The 24,400-nt window shown below is 42.6% G+C and overlaps 1 protein-coding gene across 1 annotated transcript in view; it reads left to right on the forward strand.

Annotated features, from left to right (window-relative positions):
* NTN5 (netrin 5) overlaps positions 1-24,400 on the forward strand; it is a 327,459-nt gene that overhangs the window by 30,230 nt on the left and 272,829 nt on the right. The gene's annotated exons all lie outside the window — the stretch shown is intronic.

The raw sequence follows: 24,400 nt of genomic DNA on the forward strand, positions 1-24,400 counted from the left end.
GACTAAGGGGCACAGTCAGGCAACGTGGCAGGGAGGAGGGATGGGGAAATGTTAAACCTCCTATACTTAAAGAAAATGTTTACAATGAAAAACTAAACAGAAAAGTATAGGGGGAAAAAAGAGTTCAGTCTCACACACTACCCATCAGCTTCATCCTATCCACTCTATTTTATTTACTCATAGCCAGGCCACCGAGCGAGCTGTGGCGCACTGACCACTCGGACGCCCACACCTGGGTGCCCCATGACCCAGGACGCCTCAAGCATTGGTAGGGGGTTCTCAGGGAGGGCGGGGGTGGGAGATGAGGAGAAGGAGAGGAGGGGGTGGACAATCCGGCACACAGGAAATAAAATAGCACCAATCACAAGCAGGAGTAAAACCTCAGCCACGCTACAACAGATACAGTATAAAAGCAAGGGGAAAATCAAAAAATACTCATGGCCAAATTAAAAATTCTCTCCGTCAATATCTGTGGATTAAATGGTCTATGAAAAAGACAAAATGTCGCAATAGGCCTCAGGTCAACCGGGGCCAGCATCATCTGTCTTCAAGAGACCCATGTGGAAGGGTCGCAACACCACCAATTGCAAACACTAGAGTATAAGTTAATCACAGCTACAACACAAGCTACTAGGACACGTGGGGTGGCTATCTTGGCAACACATAAAGGGCCCCAGTTCACTCGATCTGCAGCTGACAAATTCGGGAGATGGGCGTTAGCAGAATGTAATTACGGGCCTGGAAAGAGACTAACTATCTGCTCCATCTATGGATGCATCACAGATGATCCAGATCTGCTAGAATATATCACTAACGAGTTAACACACTGGCCACTGCCAATAGTCATGTGTCGAGACTTCAACCTAAACCTATCCTCAGACAAGTCCTCAGTCCCCAACTTTAAATACCAGGGTAGGAAACCCAAGGTCTTTAGAGAATTTAAGGCGCTGTGTAACACACAGGGGCTTACCGACTGTTGGCAGTATCAGTACCCCCAAAAAATAGGGTATACATTCTTCTCTCATCCCCATATGAAATTCGCCAGATTAGATTACATATTGGCCTCCCATACCATAATAACTAATTGTCATAGAGAGAAGTTACCCAGGGTCCTATCAGACCACAATCCATTAATTCTAAACATCGATATCGACAAAATTGAACAAGATCAAAATAGCTGGACATTCGAAAGGGCTTTATTATTAAACGAGAAATATTGTCAACTAATGGAGAAGTGGATACCAGAATTCCTGGAAGACAACCTGGGTAGTGCACCGATAGAAGTGGTATGGGACACACTCAAAGCCGGAATCAGTGGCGAAACACTCCGATTTTCTATCAGAAATAATCAAGCAGCAAAACAAAAAATAACAGAATTTCAGGGGAAACTAGCAAAAGCAGTAGAAGGGCTTATTAGAACAGTCGAAGAGGGTCTAAATACAGAAATTGCATTACAAAAGGTGGCTATCGCAAGAAATAGAATAACGGAAATATTCGCGGAAAAAGCAATCGGTAAAGCCACAATGTATAAAGAGAAGGCATACGAATTAAGTGAGAAAATTGGGAATCATCTAGCTATCCGCACAAGGCAACAAACCACCGCAAACACAATCAAAGAGATCAAAGATCAAAATAATCATCTTAGACAAGACGCAGAAGAGATCAGATCAGAATTTCAGATATATTACCAAAATTTATATAAAGAGACCAATAAAGATCAAGAACTAATCATAGAATACTTAGATCAAGGTACAATGCCCCAACTTTCACAAATAGACCAAGATAAACTAGCGGCAACACCTCAGTGGATTGAAATCTTATTATCCATAAACAGTCTAGCCCCTGGGAAAGCAGCAGGAATAGGTGGTATACCTGTTGAATTTTATGTCAAATTTAACAAATCACTCAAAGGAATTTTAACGGATCTAATGACACAAGTATTTTTAGCGGGTAAACCACCAAAATCATGGGCACGGTCCAAAATCGTGGTCTTCCCAAAGAAAAACAAGGATCCAACCGAACTGGGATCCTATCGCCCGATCACACTAATTTAATTGTGACTCTAAAATCTATTCTAAAATGCTAGCCACTCGATTAGCCCCAATCATTCACAAGATCATCTCAGCTTGACAACACTAATTTGTCCCCGGTAGATTGACGACGGATCACGTACAAAGGGTAATCACACTCTTTGACGTAGCAGAAGTTGCGGGAGACCCTATGGCGCTTATACTCCTGGACGCTGAAAAAGCGTTTGATAGGGTCTCCTGGCAATACTTATGGACAGCCATGTCAAAGAATGGAATTGGCGATCAATTTAAAAATGCCTCCGTAGTCTATACCACAACCCTGAAGCCGTGGTAATGATAAACGGCAGAATATCGGGCAAGATCGACGTGACTAGAGGGACGAGGCAGGGGTGTCCGTGCCCTCCCCTACTGTTTGCGATATTCATAGATCCATTTATCCGCAAATTGGAGACCAATCAGAGCATATTACCAATCAAAACTCCAAATGGAAACACCAAAACCCTGGCATACGCTGATGACATCGCGATCACCACAAGTAATCCCAGTGTAGCCGTCAAAATGATGGAAGAAGAAGCCATGCACTTTGGAGAAATTTCAGGGTACAAATTAAATTAGGGTAAAACACAGATAATTATCAATAAAAATACAAACTATAGAGATGAAAAAATAGTTGGAAATGCCACATATCTGGGTGTCAATATCACCTCTAACCTAGACCAACTAGTAAAAATCAATATCTACATCTCACCTTAATAGGTAGATGTAACGTCATCAAAATGATCTTTCTACCGAAATTTTTATACTTTTTAGGACCATCTGCCTAAATTTTGACCCGCAAATCTTCAAAGAAATAGACAAATTATTCTCTCGATTCATTTGGGGATATCAAAGATCGCGCAGGGCTTACAGATATATCTCGCTCCCCAGAGATAGAGGGGGCCTTGCTGTCCCAAACATCAAGATATATTGGTGGGCTACACTCTTGAAATATGGTAAGGCCCTACTGACACCAAATAGACATCCGATACAAGAAGGGGGGTTCCAACTCCACAATAACTCATCCTTGGATCCAAAACATGTGATCATCTGTGGCGATTGACCTATGACAATCATTTCAAAAAAGTTCGCTATAAAACACTTGCAGGCATATACAATGCATGGCAAAGCATACACAAACTCCTTGGAATTGGAAGGTATTCCCACTACACGAGCCTCTGTCGAAATCATAACCTTCCAGAGATATTCTCGGACACATGTATGAAAAGATGGGCTAATAGAGGGATCACCCGATGTGGTGCCCTATATTCACCAACAGGCTTTAAATCTTTCGAAGAATTGAAGAATGAGTATGGGCTAGAACATAGAGATTTTTTCAAATATCTGCAAATTAGAGATTTCTTAATGAAAAAGGGGGGTGGCAACGCAAAGTTCCATAAAAACCACACGATCGAGGCTGTTATTCGTAATAACACAGCAAAAATAGGGGAAATCTATAACAACCTGGCTTCTTCACTGCCGGACAATATGGATAAACATATCCTCAAATGGCAAAACAAATTAGACATAAGTGAGGATTCAGTCCCATTGGGATACCAGTTATCACAAACACTACTAATGTCCCCCCAGCTACAAGCACAGTATTATAAAACCTTTTTTCAACTTTATTACACACCATATCAAATAGCTAAATGGAGTACAGGCAAAGGTACCCAGTGTCCAAGATGTGCATCACATGAAGCCGATATAATACATATATTTGCCACATGCGACACACTAGGCCTCATCAGACGCAAAATCTCTAAATTTCTCTCCTGAGTATGGAACACAACAAATAGAAATATCAGTAGCCGAAATAATGTTAGGAATTGACGGAGACCACAGGCCAAAGGAAATACAGGGACTCATTTTTATCTCCATGGCCGTGTTCAGAATATGTCTAGCATCTAGCTGGCTGGATACAAATCCTCCAACCTTTCAACGGTGGCGGGCAAGACTATTAGCTACTTATAGCCTAGAGATAGCTATATATAGGAGGAAGGGGGTGAAGAAGAGAAAAAAAGGCCTGGAAATCTGGGGTCCCCTCATACAGTGGATGCAACACACTGAATTGTAAAGTGTATAGTTTAACATGTTATATTCTGAAACTAATGTGACTTTATTATGAGTTAATCTCTCGCTGATATTCAACAATGTTGTAATGAAATGTACTCCGCTTTCTTTACCCTTTTTTTTCTTCACACATTCTCCTGTTCTCTGTTTCTTTTCTCCTTCATTCTTTCAAATAACTGTCAAAAGTGACCGGAGGGGGGTGGGGGGAGTAAGGGGAGGAAGGGCCTCTGTCAAAAATTTTCAATAAAGAATTGTTTAAAAAAAAAAAAGAAAAAAGGTAATATTCCCTTGAAGAACAGGTTGCCACACCAGTAGAACAAATTAGTATGCTTAGGTTTGGCCTTTGAGACAACTTTAGCTATCTTGCCAGACTATTGTTTCAGTACAATATACAGCCATATTGAGTTGTCTTGGTCTGTAGATCTCAACCATTGTTCTGTTAAATTGTCATTCATGCTTTGCTTCCCCCCACTATCGTATACATACAGCATGAGGCAATGGGCAAACCCACTTTACCCATTGACTCCATTCATTTAGAGTGACTGCACGAATCTGTGTGCATTGCTCACATCCAACTAAAAACAATTCATTTCTCTTCAATTGCAAATCTGGTTCAATGTGTGCTTTATTTTATTGATTTTTTTATATTAATTTTAAATACTGCCTATTTACTTAGTCTGAAAACTGGGTACCCACCGAGAAGGGTATTTATTTTCTGTCTCCTTTTTTAAAATGATGTTCTTACATTGTATCTGTCTGTATTAAGTGTGCTTGGTTCGGTCTTGGTTTATTCTTGGCTTATTCACAAATAATAATATTAAAATGCATGGCACAACTGAAGCCCTTTAAAAAACTTCTCTGGTTAAATGGTCACATCATTGAATGCTTCTTAATTTTAAATATTTTATTGCAAGAACACAGCGGGTGCATTTATGTAGATACATGTTCTTTTTTAAATTTTATTTTGTGGTATGTGCTGTCAGTAAGTAAGGACATGCTTGCCATGGCTAAACCTATTGATTTCGCAGTTGTTTTAATTGTAATTTAATTTTATTACACTTGAAAAGCATGCACTACAAATTCAGTTGTTTCTTGTTGCGCACTGCAAGCGTTAACTGGCACACATAAAAATGGTCCACCCACAATGCATTATGGTCGATTCAGTTCTGTTAACCTGCATTTCTCTCTGAGATACTTTCTCAGTTTTATTGTAAATTTCCTGGCACTTGCTTCATGGAGTTTGCCATTCTTCAGATTCCTTCTACTTGGAGGTCCTTACTTGCTCGGAGGTCATCACATGCTGTTTCTATTTTACTGCAGTGAAATACCAAAAATGTGTGGGTGCCACTAGCTCACAAAAAACTGACGCAGAGCCTCCTCCCACTCCAAAAAGAGCCCTTTTATACAGTGGCTGCTGGTAGGGAATGGGGGTGGCAGGGCGGGGAGTTTGAAAAATATAAAATATACAAAAAACATTTTCTGCCGTCTTTCCTCATCATTTCTCTGCTACTCTTCTCTTCCTGACTCCGAAGCCTGAAGAAGCAGGAAGCACACAGGCTCCCCTAAGTAAAAAACAACGCTGCTGCTAGCAGCGTTGTGATTGGTCTGAGCACCGTGGGTCGATGCTCCGAGGGGGACAGGGAGCCTGGGCATGTGCTCCACCCAGGCTGTGTAGTACAGCCCGGTGGAGAACATGCAAAGTGCGCATGACTGTTTGGCCACACCTCAACGGCCGGCTAAACCGGCATGGCACTTTTTGTGCACAAACCATTCCTCCTCACTGTGCCACCAGATCCACCCACCCTAACCCAGCCCAGTACCTACGAAAAATAAAATGATAACATTATTATTATAATTTAAATTTTCGCTTTTCCACAGCTCTGAAAGCAGTGGGGTGACGCTCGTCCGCCTTAGCAGAGCAGCCGCCCTCTTTAGAGTCCTCACATGGTGTGCTTCACACTCTCGTTTGCTGCACACTTCCTGCAGTAATACACTGTTATTTTTATACGGGTGTGATAAAAACGCTTAATTAGCTGTAAAAACGGCATTGTGGTGCATTAGTAGTCAGGGATGACTTCCAATGGTTAGAAGATTTTCATTGCCGTCCGGAAGTAAGTTTTAGGGAGGTGGTGTGATAGATGCAATTCAGTTTACTAGTGTTTAAGTTATTTTTACAGTCAAATATTTGCTCATGCCTAATGGAAATATCCTGCCACATGTTTCATGCATTTGATTGCAAAAGTAACAGATGGTGGCAGAGCTAAACTTTATTTGGTATTTCGCCACGGTAATGTGTAATCAGTATTTAAGCACCTCTGAACAGTGGGGAAGGATTCCTGTGAGGAATGTCAGTTTTCATGTGGGATTTTGGACTTTCGCCATGTTTCTAATGTCACTTACTCTCATTTGGACTATTTTGTGCGGAAACGTAATTTGGCAGCCATTTCCATGTGAGTGTTGAGTAACAGAAGGGTTGCACTTGTATACAAAATGCTGGTTTTGTAGCTGCCATCTACATACCTCCAGACTAGGAGAAGAGGCTCTGGAAAGGAAATCTACTTTCTTATTTGGGACACAGTTATAATGCTTGCATGCGTTTAAGTGGAGGGAAGAAGTATTCTTGTGCACAATGAAAGGAATAGTGCATAGGAAAAGGGAAAACGTGAAACATACCCACTTACATGAGGCTAGAAATCAGGAGCTACATAAGTATGCTCTCCAGTAAAACAAACTAAGCATCCCTCTGGACTTCATAAGGGGCCTCCTTAAGACACACCTCATTAAGCAACATCTCGTATACACAACTACAAGAAACAGGTGATACCATTGTCAAGCTTAATGGTACTAATTTAATTGACTTGAAAATTATGATATACTGCGCCGGGACCCCACTAGTATTCCCTCTTTCAACTGGCTTGAATGGTGCAATTCTTCACATTTAACTTATCTCCCCAAACCTCATCAAATCACCACTGATTGGTTCTTCCTATTCCTCTTCCAAAATATCCCCTATCTCCACTCTCTGCCTCTTTTACTACTATGAACTCCCAAACAACTCTTTCCAAACTCTTCCCACCACTAGCCATCCCCTATCCTATTCATCCAACTAGCAGACTCACATATCTACCACACCCTATAGCAATTTATATTCCCGCTACTAATCCACCACTAACCCACCTTTGGGTTCCAGAGTAGCATGCTACTCGACAAAAAGTGCTTTAATGCCTCAGTGGTAGTACGTGCTAAATAAATGCAATTACAATTACATTTACAATTTCTGCAATTACATTTTCTGCACTGCTTACACCATCTCATTTGAATGTACGTTAGGTGCTCAAGTGTGGAAAGTGCATGCCAAGACATTTTTATTAAATGGCTCAAAAAAGTGGGTGGTAGCCAAATTTGCGCTGACTTCACCTGGACACTTCTTTGTCTCTTCTCTGGGAATAGCCACTTTTTCAATTCGAACTGGAACGAATGTGTGCATAATGTACTTAGCTTAAATTAAACCCCTATATGCAAGTTTGTGAGTATAATTATCATGCTTCTATGAACTGCAAGCGGCATAGGCATGTGTAATTAGTAATTTACACATATTTACACAATAAGTAATTTACCTACCCCCCCCTCAAGCGCCTTGAGACCCTCTGGGTGAGGAGTGGCTCTACAAATTCTTGAACTTGAACTTGAACCCTGGTGTCATGCCAATTTTCATTTGGAGAAAGCTCTGTGTATCAGCCCATGGTTACATGACACAGCACATACCTTGAACACAGTATAGGTATACACCACAGGATGGCTATCACATCACTTTCAATAGCACCAGCCACCAAGATACACCATACAGAAACACAACCCATTAGGCACAACATCTAAGGTGCATTCTACACATTATGTATATACTGAAAACTCAGCTATGCCCTTACTCCCAGCTCTTGTTGTTGATAATGCTATGCACAGTCTAACTTTAAACGTTGGGCAATGGGCCGGCCTCTAACCTAGGACACTCTCCAGCAATTTCAGCCACCAATAAATCACTCACTTCAGAGTAATGATAACTGAAGCGTCACAAAATTAACACTTATAGTCATCTGGCGGTTTAAAACAGTGCTAAATGACATATCCAGGAATGAACACCAAGAAGACGTAGGGATGAACTGGAACACAATATCCAACACAGGATATCACAAGACAATACAGGAACATATTATACAATACCCATAACACTACAGAGGCATACTTCTATTGTCATACAAGTGTTGACGCAAAAGTACGTGGGGTACAGAATCTGGAACTTTAATTGGTATATTATGTTATGGATGTACAAAGTGGTAACATTTTATGCATCCAATCAAAGTTTATTCATATTTTTGTGATTGTGCATAGACAAGCTCAGCTCAGCCACTATACTGGACCTTGCCAGAACAGGGACACACCACTGCCCAGTGATCCAGTGTGCCTGATCACATTGGCTAAGTATTTAAGTATAAAGTAATGTATCTTTTCTGTTGATCGTCCCAACATACACAATTTTACAGGTACCCATATTTGTAATATGCTTGATCAAAGGGCAAGGTGGACAGTGGTAAACACCGGAGTATGGACAATTGCAGGTAAGTAAACAATGTAAAAAATAAAACGAATTTCGTAGCACACCATGCATCGCAAAATGCATATTTGTAATATGCTTGATCAAATGTTGTTTTCTAAATTAAACATTTACAAGAAGGTAGAAAACTGCACTTTAACCCATATAACTCCAGCCAAAAAGATTTAGATCATGGCAGAAGAGTTACTCCGTCACAACGGTGGCGGATATCCTGGCTGCCGAAATATAAATCCCATAGGATATAATGGGATTTATATTTTGGCGCACGGGATATCTGTCAACGTTGTGATGGAGTAACCCGTCCTCCAAGATCTAAATCAGGCTCAAAGTTTTTTCTGGAGCTGACAGAATAGGGTGGCACCTATCACACATGTGAATGTGAAATGTATGCTAAATTAAAATTCAGGGGAAGAACGGTGGGGAATTTTGAGTACCTTCAATCAACTCTCACTGAGTTTGTTGTTTCTCTGTAGTAAAAGTGTAAGGGGGCCGAAGGCACACCTTTTATGACAGAAATGATAAGCGTATTTAAAGCTTAACGATTAGACTTATAAAAGTAGCATAAGCACTATTCAGTCCCAAGTGGTGCATTCCTTAAGTAAGTATAACTAACGGCCCTGCCATGTACAGTATTGTCATGAATTATGTCATTTCAGATGTTGCAGTCATGTTCTCAATAATGTAATAGAACATGTCATGTGTAATGTATTATGTGAGTTAATTAGCAGTGCATGGAGAAGGCACACATTATAGTTACTTTAGGGCTCAAATTCTAGTTACTTGGGATGCCTTTAACAGGTTTATTTAAGTGGATTTGTTAATTTAAAATAGCATATTTGAACTGATATTTTCACCTATCACGTTCCTTTAACCTTTATTTTCGGCCCCACCCACCCACCTCCTGCTGTGCATGGCTGGCTATGTCATGTAACAATATTAAAAGTGTCATTTTCAGTAAGTCAGGCCTACTGACTTTGTCAGTGGCTCTAAATATCAAAATAATAGTGTCTGGGCTTATTAGCTTTATCAAGGGGTTAGCACATCAACATATATTCTACAAACCTATTGGCTTTGTCTAAAAATCATTAATAACCATAATCTGAAATATTTTGTATTAATTCACGCATTGCAATGTTTAATAATAGTGATTGTGATAAAATGTTTTCAATAAGGCTTTCTTAAAGAAAACATTAACATCTGTGTTTTTTTGTAAAATATTTTTTGCCCATAAATGGTAGCCAGAAAACTAACTAGTGGAGGTCCCTGCACTCCAGTTGAAGAGCATACAGCTCCAGCATGGAGAGCTTTAAAAAATATGGTAAACTTTCCTTCAGTCATTGATTCACAATCCCAGGAGACTTACTGTGTTTTCTTTAATGTTCCTGCACCCTCTCACAGTATTAAAAAAGGATTTCATGCTGCACTTGTCCCTTATAAAGGCACTACCAGAAAGAAAAAACTTTCACATTTTGAGTGCCCCAGTGCCCTCCTATAGGTAAGTAAACATATAAATAAATAAAACGAATTTCGTTGCGTGCACTGCATCACCAAATGCGATGCTGTGCGCGCAACGAAATTTGTTTTATTTATTTATATGTTTACTTACCTGTTAAGGTACGTAATCCATACATTACTACCCCCCACCCTGCCCCTCCCCCTCCCCACATCACCGCCCGGCAGGTACTCCCAGTACCAGCAGCGGCTGGATAACAGGCACTTGGGGGAGTGTTTTGCACTGTTATCAGTGCTCATGACAGTCTGGCCGGCCGTCTCAAGATGGCCAAACTGTCATGAGCATGGAAGCGCTCTCCAAACCGAGCAGTGTTGCCAGGTTGGAGAGAGCAGGCACAGGCTCCCAGTCTAACTGGGAGTGTAAATCGAAGGTGCTGTGGCCAATCCTGACGCTGCTCTCATGCTGCCAGCAGCATGAAATCACCATCAGGATTGGCCACAGTGGACTCTAGTAGCCTGTGCCTGCAGTGGAGAAGAGCGCGATGAGGCAGGTAAGTGTTTTTTTGTTTTCTTTATTTGTCTTGTCATTCGTCTGTCCTACCCTCCCCCTGCCACTCTATTGAGACCAGCCGCGGCCCGTGGAGGGAGTTCGGTGGGGCAGGGAGGCGGTGCGGTGGAGGGGCAAGGTGGTCAGTGGTAAACACCAGAATATGGACAATTGCAGGTAAGTAAAACATTTTTTTTTAACGAATTTCGTAGCGCGCGCTGCATCGCATTTTGCGATGCATGGTGTGCTACGAAATTCGTTTTTATTTTTTAAATTGTTTACTTACCTGCAATTGTCCATATTCCGGTGTTTACCACTGTCCACCTTGCCCCTCCCCCGCACCGCTTCCCTGCCCCACCGAACTCCCTCCACGGGCCGCGGCTGATTGAGACACCGGACGGCCTCAACTGATTTTCTCCTATTTGACCAGTCTCAGATGTGCGGACTACCCAATTAATAGATAATCAATTTATTGACTTTGGAAACAGATAAGAGCAGATGCCATTCTCCTGGAACATTTTTTGTAAAGCTTTCTGCTTGTTCTGGGAGCCGTCTACTGTTTTAACGGAGGTAATGTACAATGTATTGAGCTAGGAATAACTTCTGAAATTGTTCTGTGCAAACTTATTTGTGAACGTTTCCCGCTCATTGAGAGAATTTTTCCTAACACAAATTCCACCTGACCTTCACAGGGGAAAATTGACCAGGAAAAACAACACAAGGTCGCTAAATTCTGTTATTGTCTGAACCAGGTTTTACTAAAAACTCACAACGAGGACCTCACCAGGGTTTGACAATATCTAAGGAACCTAAAATGACTGTTTTGTACTGAGAAGTGCATCATTCACACGTGACTAGCACAGTGCCAAATCTACCAGCTTTTTAGTTGACGGCCTGCAAATGTAGTGTCTCTAGACAAGAGCTCTTTTCCATTTGGGACATGAATGGATAATGGCTTGTCCTCCAGCCAGGACTTAGGAATCTGAAGCAGGTGGACCCCGCCAACCCTAGGACATGCTCAGCAGCGCCCCAAATTAGAGAGAGAGCTATGCGGCTTCTGGAGCCAGCATACCTCCCCTACTGTGAGCCGTGAACTCACAACAGGTTTCTCCTCGCAAAGACAACATCTGGGATTTATTTACCAATGGAATGAGGCCGCTTTCACAGCTCGGCTCTACAGAACCACATACAAGGCATATTTGGGTTGTTGTTCAAACACTCAAAAGAATGGGCAAGATATATGAGTATTTTGAGACTGTTGCCTCTGCAAACATCCGAGCCACAGACCCCCTCTCTGCTCCCGGCCCCCTATCCCAATAAAATTGGTTTGATCCGTCAACACATCAAAATGGGTGTCTTACAGCTTCCAGATGGCATGCCTGAAGGTCACAGGCTGAGCATGATGAATTGAAATAGTTCTCTTTGCGAAATGTGCCTCGCCAGCGAGAATATTTCATCTTTTCTTCATCTTCGCAGCTTTTTGCTTAAATTTGAATACTTCCCAGAAGCGCTGAGCGCCCACAGACTGCTGTAAATTAGCATTAAAGTGCATTCCTTAGCCAAGCATTCTCTGCAAGCAACAGATACACGTGATTTTGATCGACGGGGAATGATGCTGCAGAAAAGGAAAGCCACGACAGATGGGGAAAGGGAAAAAAGAGATGGAAAGAGTGACTTGTTGCAACTGGGTCTCCTTCCGAGTTCTCAGGCTCGGAATCAGGGCAAATTATATCAGCGGTATTTATTGCACCCTGCGCAAGCAGTAGGCAGTGCTGCACAAATTGCACCCACAGTTGCAGGTCAATTACAGCTAGGCCTGAGATGTTTTTTTTAATTTATGTGTACACCTAGAATGAATGGGTTTAGAAATCAGCTTACTCATAAACTGTAATCCAATAAGGGCATCAAAACGTTCTGGTGAGACGATTAACCACTAGACTGAACCTCAAGTGCTCAAGTTTAAAAAAAACTTCTTAAAACCTGGCTGTTCTAATGGCTACTTCCTGACCTATCTGTTGCCTCGGTGCCGAGATGCCCCTCCGGAGGTGAGTCATTGCGCTATATCAAGTATCCATCAACATAACATAACAAGCAATTTTCCTGGCGACCCTCATGTGGTATTAGCCGCGCTTTACAAATACTATTTGATTTATTGATTGGTTTGTGTATGTCTCCAGAATGACAAGAGTTCTACAATGTTTAAGCCATAACTTTGATTCATGTATCGAATATGCAGAAGATCTGTGGAGAGTGCCTGTATCCAGTGAATGTTGTATACTCACTCCCTGTGGCTCATGGGTGGATTCCCATAGAGACCTGCTCAAGCAGGAGCAATAAAGGGGATTGGTGGGAATTCAACCACAAATATGAGCGGGGCTACAGCTGGGCTGAAGTTTATTAGCATCCATTAAGAAATTCATGTCAATGATAGGCTGTGAGTGCTGCTGGCTGAAATCCTCACTGGCAAGAGTCAGCATCCATCACCACTGATGGACAGTTGTGATAGGCTAGATTTACCTATTCATATTCCGCATGCAATTACGGTCCCACCACAGTTCCACAAGTTACCGGCTGATAAAAGCTCACAAGTACAAGACTGTTTAGAACAAGACCTATCGTTTGCTGCTCTTCTTTTGAAACTTATCATGCAGATTTTTATCAGCTAAAAGAAAAAAAGCCTCTCCTATTTTTGTGCAATTTAATAATTTTTACTGCTAACTGACTTATCAAAACAGGTGCTATGCTAAGTACTGATTTTTTGTAACAATATCCCTCTGGTAGCTGTTCTCCAATTATCTATATTTATGGCTCTTACTGGATCCAGATATGTCAGACAAAAGACCGCTTGAGTAAAAGCCATTTCTAGATCTGGCTTGACAGTACAGCTGTAGGGGCAACATCATTTACTACGAAGTCTTTACCACGCGTGTCGTTTACTACGGTTCACTTACCATGCAAACGTCTTTTCAACGCAGGTGCATTCCACGACTGTCTTTACCACGCAACGTTCTTTCCTTCCAGTCTTCGTTCTTTCGTCCTGCGTGTTCATCATTAAGAAAAAGGAACTATAAAAAAAGGGGGCTTGGAGGGGCTGGGGGGGTGTCCCCCACCCAAAAAAACAAGCGGATTGAAAAAAAAAGAAGAAACTGAGAAAAAAAACGATATTAAGTGTCTCTGACGATCAAGAAAATAGCCTCCCCAGCGACGTGGCGTGTACGTCATTATAGTAGTCCTATCTCTATTTTCCAAAATGTGTTTTGAAGCTCGTTTCCGTGAAGGGCAGCTGGTGAAAGGCGTGGAGAGGTGAGATAAGGATCCAATGTTTATACATAAAAAAATATAATTAAAGCGCAATGTAAATTAAAAAATTAAAAAAGAAAGGTAATATGTAGTATTGGTTTGTTATAAACATCGATATTTTGCTTTGTTCGGCAGTTTGGAAATTACTTTTTTTAGCCTATCAGTATCATTATGTACAGGACGTAGGAGGTTAAGTAACGTAAATTTTGCGGTGTATAATCGTGCGTTGGAAAATGCTGCGTGGTAAAGACGCATGCAAAGTAAAATTCGCGTGGTAATGCCATGCGTGGAAAACGTTAGCGTTGTATTATCATATATTCCAGCTGTAGCCACACCTTATATGATCAACATAAAAAGAGGTTTAAGAAGCACTACTGAGAAAGGGAGTATGGCTCCGTCCAAATGTTGATTCTCTTCAGTTTAGATTTTGACCGGACAGAAATTGTGTGCTGCCACGGAAAAAGAGTGCTTGTATTACACATGTCTTGTGCGAACGCTTCTGTTAGACAAAATAGAACTGAGTTAGTTACAGTGGCAAACTATTGATCAGGGCAATAGGCCTGATCTGGTTATAATGAAAACGTTAAAAAAGCACAGCAAGCCAGACTTGTTTATTGTGAGAAGCATTTGGAATGACCAGTAAGGGGCATATGTATGAAAATCCCTGTTTGCGATTCGATTTTTTGAGAATCGCTATTTGAGAATTGCAAAACGGGATGTATGTAAAATATCACAATTTTTTTGCGATTTCTTAGTATTCTTTAATTAGGATTAGCAAATTGCGAAATCGCAATTAAGGAATACTTTCCCATTTATTTCTATGGGCCAGGAGGCCCATAGGAAAAATGGGAAGTCACTCTCAATTTGCGATTCGCAAATTGAGAATCGCAAATTGAGAATAATTTCAAGGATGCAAGGGTGTTATAAGGACACCTTGATGCACCCCTTACATGAACATGTGAACATGTGTGCGCATATGGCGCATATACATGCCCTAAGGGCATATATGTGCGCCACATGGCACCTTCACAAATTCCAAAAAAGTGCATTTGTGAAAGAAATCGCAAATTACCACCAACTTGAAGTTGGTGGTAATTTGCGATTTCTTAAGGAGAAATTGCAAAACTTGAGTGCTTGTTGCATAGCATTTAAGGAATCGCAATTTTGCGATTCCTTAAATGCTTTCGCAAAATTAAGGAATCGCAAATTTTGCGATTCCTTAATTTTGCAATGCGATTTTCCTAATACATCCCGTTTTCCGAATTTTTTGTCGCAAACGCGGCTTTTTTGCGATTCGCAGCGTTTGCGACTAAAAATTCCGTTCATACATATACCTCTAGAGGTCTTTAAGGGTAGATTGTCATTTCACCCTGTAAAGATTGTACACTGGTATTTTGCTACAGGGAATTTCTCAGACTATCATAGTAGGCAAGGGTTTTGCTGTTGTTTTGAGACTCCTGTTATTGTATTTATTGAAGATTGTATGTTCTTTTGTCAACCGTAATTTTGTACCTATTTATTATTTTATGACTGCATACCAGCAGGTGCCTTGTGGGAGAACTTATGCGGAAGTCAGTAGGCCTGGATTGGTTATAGTGACAAGCTAGTGATAAAGGTTTGATTTTTCATAGGATAAAGGTTTGTCAGAGGCTATGGGTCTAATCTCTCTACTATTAACGTTTCTGAGAAAAACAGTGGGCCTAAGTTATTTATTCTGAAACAAACATGTTACAACTAATAGGCTCTACTAGGCAAGGGTTGTGGTGTTGGTTTCCCTTTTGACCAACCATGCTGGTAGAAAATGTTCCCTTTGATTTTGCGTGATAATTGATAACCCTCTTACGAGGGGTTATTTTGCTAACTTTCCTTTTGTGTATATTTGTAGTTTTCTGACTGTATGCCTGAGTATTATCTTTTGGTCAAGCTTATGCAGAATCCAGTAGTTCTTAGTCAGTTATGCTAACAAACCAATGATAAAGGCTGTTGGTCTGTAGATACATTCTTTGGGTAAATATTTGTAGGATGTGTTTATTATAACAAGCTGTGATTAAGGCAGTAAGCCTGAGCAATGTATTCTGAAAAGCCTTTGTTAACACAATTCGGCCTTAAGGGTAGACTATGGTAAGAGTCAGAGATAGATCGATTAACATGGAATCTCCCAGATTTGGTGTTTGTGACCCCACTCTTACTAACACTTGCAGTGGGTGAGTTGCAATCTGATGTTTGTTAGGCTCCTTTCAAAGAGGTTGTATATTGGTTTTCCAACTGTAAATATGTATATGCTTGTAATTTTATGACCGATGCTGGAGAATGACAGCAGTTTATCTGCAATGCAGCTGCTTATGGTGGCTGGCTCTAGGCTTGATTGCTTCATTGTAAAACGTTATGTCTGAAAACATAGGTCTGAGCTGTTTATTATATTAAGTTACAACAAACGTACTAGGCCTGTCTTACTTATTGTGAAATGCATTTATTGAAGCCAGTAAGTATTTAGGAGTGTATTGTTATTACATTATTTTAAAAGCAATTAAGTAGTATTATGTTACAGACAGAATCTCACAGTACCCAACACAAAAATAAAAAAGTCATTGTCCCCATCGCAATGGAAACCCATTATCCCTTAAAATAGTAAATTTCCCAGTACAATACAGAATTGTGCTGGCTGTGTTGGAATACAACACTGGGTCACAGGACTAGTTCGTTTTCTATACCAGCCACATAGTACTACGGTTCACATGTGTTGCACATGATGGGGAATGCTAATACGCATTTATACAAACGCAAATTATAATTTAACCTGTGCTGTTGCTGCATCCCTAAAACACATTCCCATCTAATTGAACAACTTAATTTAACTCCTTATCTATCCATCGAAGGCTGTACAACCTCTGGAATATTTAGGAGTGTTTCAAAAAGTGATCATGAAGTATGGTGTATCTGTAGTTTTATCATTCTGCCATCAACACATACATAGCTTATGCCTTCCTTGTAAAAAGCGGATAATGACAGCTTCACGATGCATATCTTTATTATTTTGTAATAGAAAAAACTCTTAAATGATAAAACGTTTTCAATACATACATTTCTATTTACCAATTATTGGGGCTTTTTTTGATAGCAAATCCACATTCTACATATAAAAAACTACCCACATATCAAAAGATATGGGTAGGTTTGATGTTTTCAATACATCATTTCAGATCTTGCACATTTTAAATGTATAACATTTCCAACCGAGGTATTTTAAATTGTACATTCAGAAGAGCACTTTGGTACTTGTAAGGTTGAGCAGGCAATATATCAATTCATTTTCTAATGTGGACCTACTTTATGAACAATTCTGAAACGTTATTTCTGAAGACCAAGTGGCACTTAACCTTTCGAAAGAAAACATGGCGATACCAGTGTTCAGATATTCATATGATCTTGGGCAGGATACCTTGGGACCAAACCTTCAGGAACTATTGTTTCTTTGTGCAGGAGGTTTCATGCTCCCTGTGAGGGGGAACAAATGCATAGGCTGAGTGGGTGCCCAAGATTGCACCTTAGGGGGAACACAGCTGACATATTTATTGTGAAAAGCACATGTTTTTATATACATTCTCTGGTCACCAACATTCCCAGTAGTGCAACTGGAAAGCTCAGTCAATTGCAGATTTACAGACGCAATAGTGAGACGGTCAGGTGACTATTCACGCTGTGCGTCAATCCCCATAGAGGAGAAGTCAGCACAGGGAGAGTAAAGATGCACATTTCTCCCTTTTAGATCTGTTGTTAAGCAAAACCTTTTAGTTATGCTATAAAGGTGCTTTCAGAAGGCCCCCTTCATCCACCGGTCTGTTGTTTATCCAAGTAAAACCATACCTTGAAACATACTCTTCCCACCCACTGAATGGGATTTACAACTGTGGGCATCTCTGTCCTCGTAAAATGTCTTATGCCTGCCAAGAATCCATTTGTGAATTCCTGGTAGACATAAAAAGCTAAATTCAGTTGTGAATAGGCATTTCTGAATGAATTTACCTTTGCCAATACCGGCATCAGTCAATAGTTAGGAGTCTTAAGAAAATCAGTAATACTGACTAATAACTTGGAGTGATATTGCTGAATTTTACTGGATTCTGTTAGCCTAAAAACCGGAATCTATGGTCGCAAACTAGAGGGCTCGAGAAAAGGACCTGGTTCACAAAACATTTTTGACTGGTGCCAAGGCATGCCCTTGGTAGTAAGTATGGCAGTGCTAGGTGCACACACATTTTACCACCTATTATGGAATCAGAAATGTGTAGATGATAATGTTTGACAATAATTTTTCTGCAAATTGCGTTCCATATTGTTGTGGGGGTAATTTGTGCCAGTGTGTGTTTGTGCTGCTTTTTACATTGAGTTTTTGTGTTGTACTAGTGTTGTTTTCTTGCATTCTGTTTCGACTGTTTTCTAGAGGGTCTGTTATGCTTTTGCTGCATTGTTGTTTTTATGTTTACTTTAGAAATATTCAACAAACATTTCTAGAGTTCCAGTCAGAAACGGTAAGATTTTTTGAATGTTTCAGTGAACAACACCATTAACTGCTGATAATCTATCACTCCTGGAGCTCTTCAACTATTTAAAACACCAGCGGCCCACATAAGTGGCAGAGACCTGTCTTGAATTAACACTTTGGGCAATCTCTTTATGTGATGCAGCCCATGTGTAGAGTATATTTTTAATTTTCATTGGCTACTGGTTACATATTGAATCTAATATAAGATGCTGGCTTTGGTGTGCAGAGTACACAGCAGTTCCTGGAGATGTGCCATTGGCTTGTTTGTGACGGGTCTCTTTTCATGCAATCCAGATGCAAATGTATTTTAAAATGCCTGGGGTCGTACATTCTGGCAGTGGTTGTAACTAAGGTCTGAAAACTGTTACCAGTAAGCTCCAGGCGAAAAAAACACACAGGGACAGGATGTGGCCTAACGACAAGAGCCACCGAATTCTGACCAGGTGGAAACCAGGTTCCAAACCTGGCGTGGGTGTCAACATCCTGTGATTCTGGGAAAATCACCTAATCTTCCTGTACCTACAATACAGCGCCTTGAGATCCTCACAGGTGATTTGCTGCGCTTTACACATCCTGAATTATTATTTATGTATTACTGTCCATTCAGAGAGGTTGTAAAAACACTGCCCTCCCACACAGAATTATTCTGTGTGCGAGGGCAGTGTTGTCATAGATCAACATGGTGTACTGACCATTAGCCTCAATGGGTGTCTGTCTGCTTGGCCACTTATATCAGATCTATAGGACGGCAAGTGATTACCTCCTGTCGGTTGTCTTCCTGTAAGCTAGAATGTCCCTTGAAAGAGACAACTCTACGATGCTTTATAAGCATGGCTAAACCTGAGTTTTGTGTTATACCATGTCTGCTTTAACGCCCCTGTCTCCATCAGCCATGTAAATAAAGAGAATTAAAATCTCCTTTCACTGTCGACCAATATGGTGAAGTGGTAGTCACAGTGGGGCAGGTGGAAGAAAACACTGCTTGTGAGAAAGCCGAAGTCAGTCTGGTGGCTTCTTGGACTAATACATCCAAAGTAAGGGCCTGTATTTGACCTTATGGTTACAGGTTCAAATCCCGGCAGGTGCACTCAGCCTATCATACTTTTGAGGTCGATAAAATGAGTCCTATTGAGTTGGGTAGCAACTAACTTCTGTTATTCAGCACCAAGATACCCTTGAATAAATGTGAGCTTTACAAATACATGTGTTAAGAAATTCAGAAGCTGGCTGGTAGTTGAATGTAGGCTTGGTTGTTGGTGGCTTACCATTCTGGTTGCACTTTCTTTGATTATATATTTGAGGTAACTCTCTTTGTCAAAGCATTCACATTATTTTAGACAGACGGTAGGATGGGTACAATGCATAATATATCAAGCGCCTTTTAACTAACAACAAGATGCAACCAAATGCTTGTTGCAAAAAATAGAATACTTACTTTTGATTTCCAACTTTGTACTGTGCTTTACGGCCTTGACATTTTTTAAAAGAGAGCCTGTATATTTACCTACAGGATTGTATCACCTGCTGGGTGATGTCAACTCCAGCTGCTGGCATGCTGACGCTGGCAGGGTGTGATGTCACGTACTGTGAATTAATTTATATTACAGTGCGGTCACGTAGCGTAAATTAATTTATATTACAGTGCGGACCCAAGGGGTCCCAACGCAGGTCCATAGAGAAACAACAAATTAAATGTTGTTAAATTGCACAGCTTAATGAACAAAGCATCATAAATAAAAAATGAGCATGCCAACTAGTCATACCATGTCTGTCATCTATTTACATGTAGGGGTCTTGATTTATTTGAGACGCACTGCAATGGTGGGCATTGTTTTCACTGCAGTCAAAATTATGCATATTTTAACATTCCCAAAAATATCTTAAAAATAACTCCTGATATGATATGATGTATATATATATATATACATACATATATATATATATATATATATATATATATATATATATATATATATATTTGTTTTGCGAGATATTAAGTACGCCTGCTTCATTGGTATAATTTCTATAATACTGTGTTACTCTTTGAAGTGGACTTACAGATAACACAATTATGCCCGTTCGCTTAATTAAGAGTAATTTGGAGGAAATAATCCTATCACAAGAGCATATTTGGCGAGCCCGAACGGCTACTTGCACTGCTGTGTGCTATTTTCTTTGCACAAAATGTACCCTTATGTCTATTTTGGCTGCAGAGTTGCCTTTTGCACTAAGAAATTAGCTCTCAATTGCGGCAGTAAATTGGGAGAAGACCTTAAACACAAGTGTACATTTAGCGATTGCAAGCAGCTGCTCTCATCGTTATTCATGTTCTGTTGCATTTAGTGCTATTATTTTCTTACCTAAAATGGGCATGAGAGGGCACGTTTGTGTTAAGGGAATAATGCAAAATGCAGTATGACTCTTCTAGCGTAATTCTGCATAATGTTTTAGAAAGTTTGGGTAATTCAGTGGTAGAAGTGGGCGGGATCGGCAGGGCACGGCGTGCCCCTACTTCTTCAATTTTATCAAGTCCGTTCCCCTACTTTCTTATTTCAAATATGCGTCCCGGATGCCAGTAATCACCAAGGCCGATAGTCAAGACTCGGCTCTTGGGGACGCGTAGAAAAGGAAAAGGACTGTCTTTTCCTTCATTGTGCCTAGAAAAAACAAGGACAGTGTCCAGTTCTATTGCCGCTGGCAGCTGCCCCACGCCTCTCCCTCTCTTTGTCCCCTCTCTTCCCTCTCTTTCTGTCTCGCTCCTCCTCATTTAGTGAAAACGGAGACTTCAAGAAAGGGCATTGGGGCCCATCGGGAGACGGGGAGGGGAAGAACCGACCGGACACAGATGTAAGGTGTGATAAAGGCCGCTTTTATTGGGAAACAGGTGCATCCTGAAAACATACCCCAACCTTGGCCTTTGCCGTACAAAACTAGGCCTAACTAATTATACATATACCTGACCAAACCCCCCACCCCCACCCCTAAACAGTTCCCCGCCAACAGCATAAACATCATTATCAGTTACCCCATCGCCTGCCTCAACTGTTTTAACATCTGCCATATGTACACTCCCTCCCCTTCAACCAGTAAAACTCCTTCCTCCTATCCTACCCCCCCATTTAACTAGGGAAAAGCGCCATCCGACATAAACATTCCAGCACCTGCCCCCAGCGACAACACTTCCCAACCCTAACACAGAAAGCACCTGCGACCAACAAAAACCCTTTTTCCCAACCCAGAAAACAAAAAAAAACCCGGACCTAATCCCCCCTACCCCCTCTAACAAAAAAACTATCCTAAGGGAGGGCGGGTGGGACAGCGCTAGACTATGCCCCCCGGCTTCTGGGTCACTGTCCCACGAAATGGTGCACAGTGACCCAAAATGGCCGCTTTTCAACTCCCAGAGCCCAAAAGGAGCCCAAAACCCACCAACAAGCCCAACCAGCCCAAGGTCCCTTCCTGTGTCCCTCCTAATCCTTCCCCCCACCCTTCCTCCCGGGGCTCCAAACTCCCCAGGGGGGCGAGCCTCCCTCCGGTCGGCCACCCCCCGCAAAGCCCCATTGGGGCCCATCGGGAGACGGGGAGGGGAAGAACCGACCGGACACAGATGTAAGGTGTGATAAAGGCCGCTTTTATTGGGAAACAGGTGCATCCTGAAAACATACCCCAACCTTGGCCTTTGCCGTACAAAACTAGGCCTAACTAATTATACATATACCTGACCAAACCACCCACCCCCACCCCTAAACAGTTCCCCGCCAACAGCATAAACATCATTATCAGTTACCCAAACGCCTGCCTCAACTGTTTTAACATCTGCCATATGAACACTCCCTCCCCTTAAACCAGTAAAACTCCTTCCTCCTATCCTACCCCCCCCATTTAACTAGGGAAAAGCGCCACTCGAAAGCCCCCCACTGCTTTCGACCCCCCCCCCTGAGGACCCCTGCACCTTCGGATACCTTTGCACCCCTATTGCCGGGTCTACCGCCTCCTCCAGCTGTACTATATAAAGCTCCATCCCATATCTCGACAAATGCACCCCATCCTCCATGAAAAAGTAGACCGCCCCATACTTCAGTTCCGGGTGCTCCATTCTACCCACCCCTTCCTTCTCACAAAAGGCCCTCATCTCCCTGTTAATCTTCCTCCTAGTCCTGTCAATAGCCCCTGGTCTCTCCGCCCCCTCCAACATCTCCTGGGTATAAAGTCAGACCAGATGACGTAACACCCCGCCCACTGCCTCTTGATCTCCAGTAAATCCCTCCTCATTTGTTTCACCAGTGCCAGTCCCTTACACTGCACCAGATCGTTTTCCCCCAGGTGAATGACCAACACATCCGGGCACACCCCCCCCGCACAACTTTATTCAAAACCGGCACCAACTCGTGCCAACGCATGCCCCCTTTGCCCCTCCAATGACACCTAAACAACTGCTCATCCAATTCCAGGTTAAGGTTCCTCCATTTTTCCCACTCGGCCCTCTCCGCTCTCTTTACAAAAGAATGGCCCACCACGTATATAGACACTGCTGCCGCCGTAGGCCCCGCCACCGCACCTGCAAAGAGACATATGTAAGCAGCAAGTCCAAACTCCAGTCTACTCCACCACTACTCCTCGCAACCTGACATACGTCTTATAACAGTCTGATTTCCAGCGCCCCAACTGTTTTATCTCTTCCTTCCCCCAACCTTTTCGCGCCGCCTCCGTCGCCGCCCCAATGCGAAATGAATGCGTCCCGAATTCCTTCGGATCCTCACCCATAGACCGCAGGGCGTGCCGCAGGACCCACAGCAACTGCGCAGCCGTCACACGTCCCGCCTCTCTCCTGCCGAACACCTCCGCCCCATCCTGCACCCCTCCGTCCGCCAGCCGTCTCTCCCATGCCACCGGACACACCGCCTCCGTTCCCCCAGGACCCAGCAACACCCAAGTACCCCTCCCTCGCTGATCAGTCTTGGACCGTTGAAGCCGCACTGCCACCTCCCGGCCTCGGAACTCCACTTCCCCCCACGTCAGACCCAGACGCCCCTTCAAACCCACCAACTCCGACACCCGAAAGGCTCCGAAATACATCCACGACATCAATGTGGAAATCCGCACCGTCTCCTCCCGATCCCTGCACACTACCGGTAAACGGCCCACCAGTCCTTCCAACATTGCCTCCGTAATCGGCCGTCTCCTCCGCGCCCGAGCCCCTCTCTCTCTCTCCCAACCCTCCAGAAGACGCCCTCCCAATTCTCCCGCCGAGGGGGCATACCCCCACCAGAGCTTGCCCATTAACGCCAAACCTGCCAGTTTTCCCGCAATCGTCACTCTCGCCAGACCTTTGTCCATTAACCCCAGCATGAATCGCACCACCTGCTCCTCCCGACGCCACTTGCCCCGCTGCCTTACCACTCCAAAACGCAGAAACTCCAGCCAGGCCTGCTCGTAGCTCCTCCACGTGGACGCTGCCAGGGACGACCTCACCAACTGAATGACCCGCGCTCTCCCACCAACCACATCTCCTCCGGCACCTTCATCTTGACTGCCGCCGCCTCAGTGGCTAGCCCATGGAACCTCTGCCACTGTGAACGAGACAAAGCGTCCGCAATGTCATTGTCCACTCCCGGCACATGTTGAGCCCGGAACAAGATATTGTGTTCCAAACACCTCAAAACGAAAACGCGCATCAGCGTTAGCACTTGGGGCTCCCTTGCAGACTGCCGGTTCACCACCTGCACCACCGACATATTGTCCACCTTGAACAACACACGCCTGTGCGCCAACTCCCGCGCCCACACTGTCACAGCCACCACCAACGGGAA

Source organism: Lissotriton helveticus, chromosome 7 (genome assembly GCF_964261635.1).
Source record: "Lissotriton helveticus chromosome 7, aLisHel1.1, whole genome shotgun sequence".
In the NCBI taxonomy this organism is placed as follows: Eukaryota; Metazoa; Chordata; class Amphibia; order Caudata; family Salamandridae; genus Lissotriton; species Lissotriton helveticus.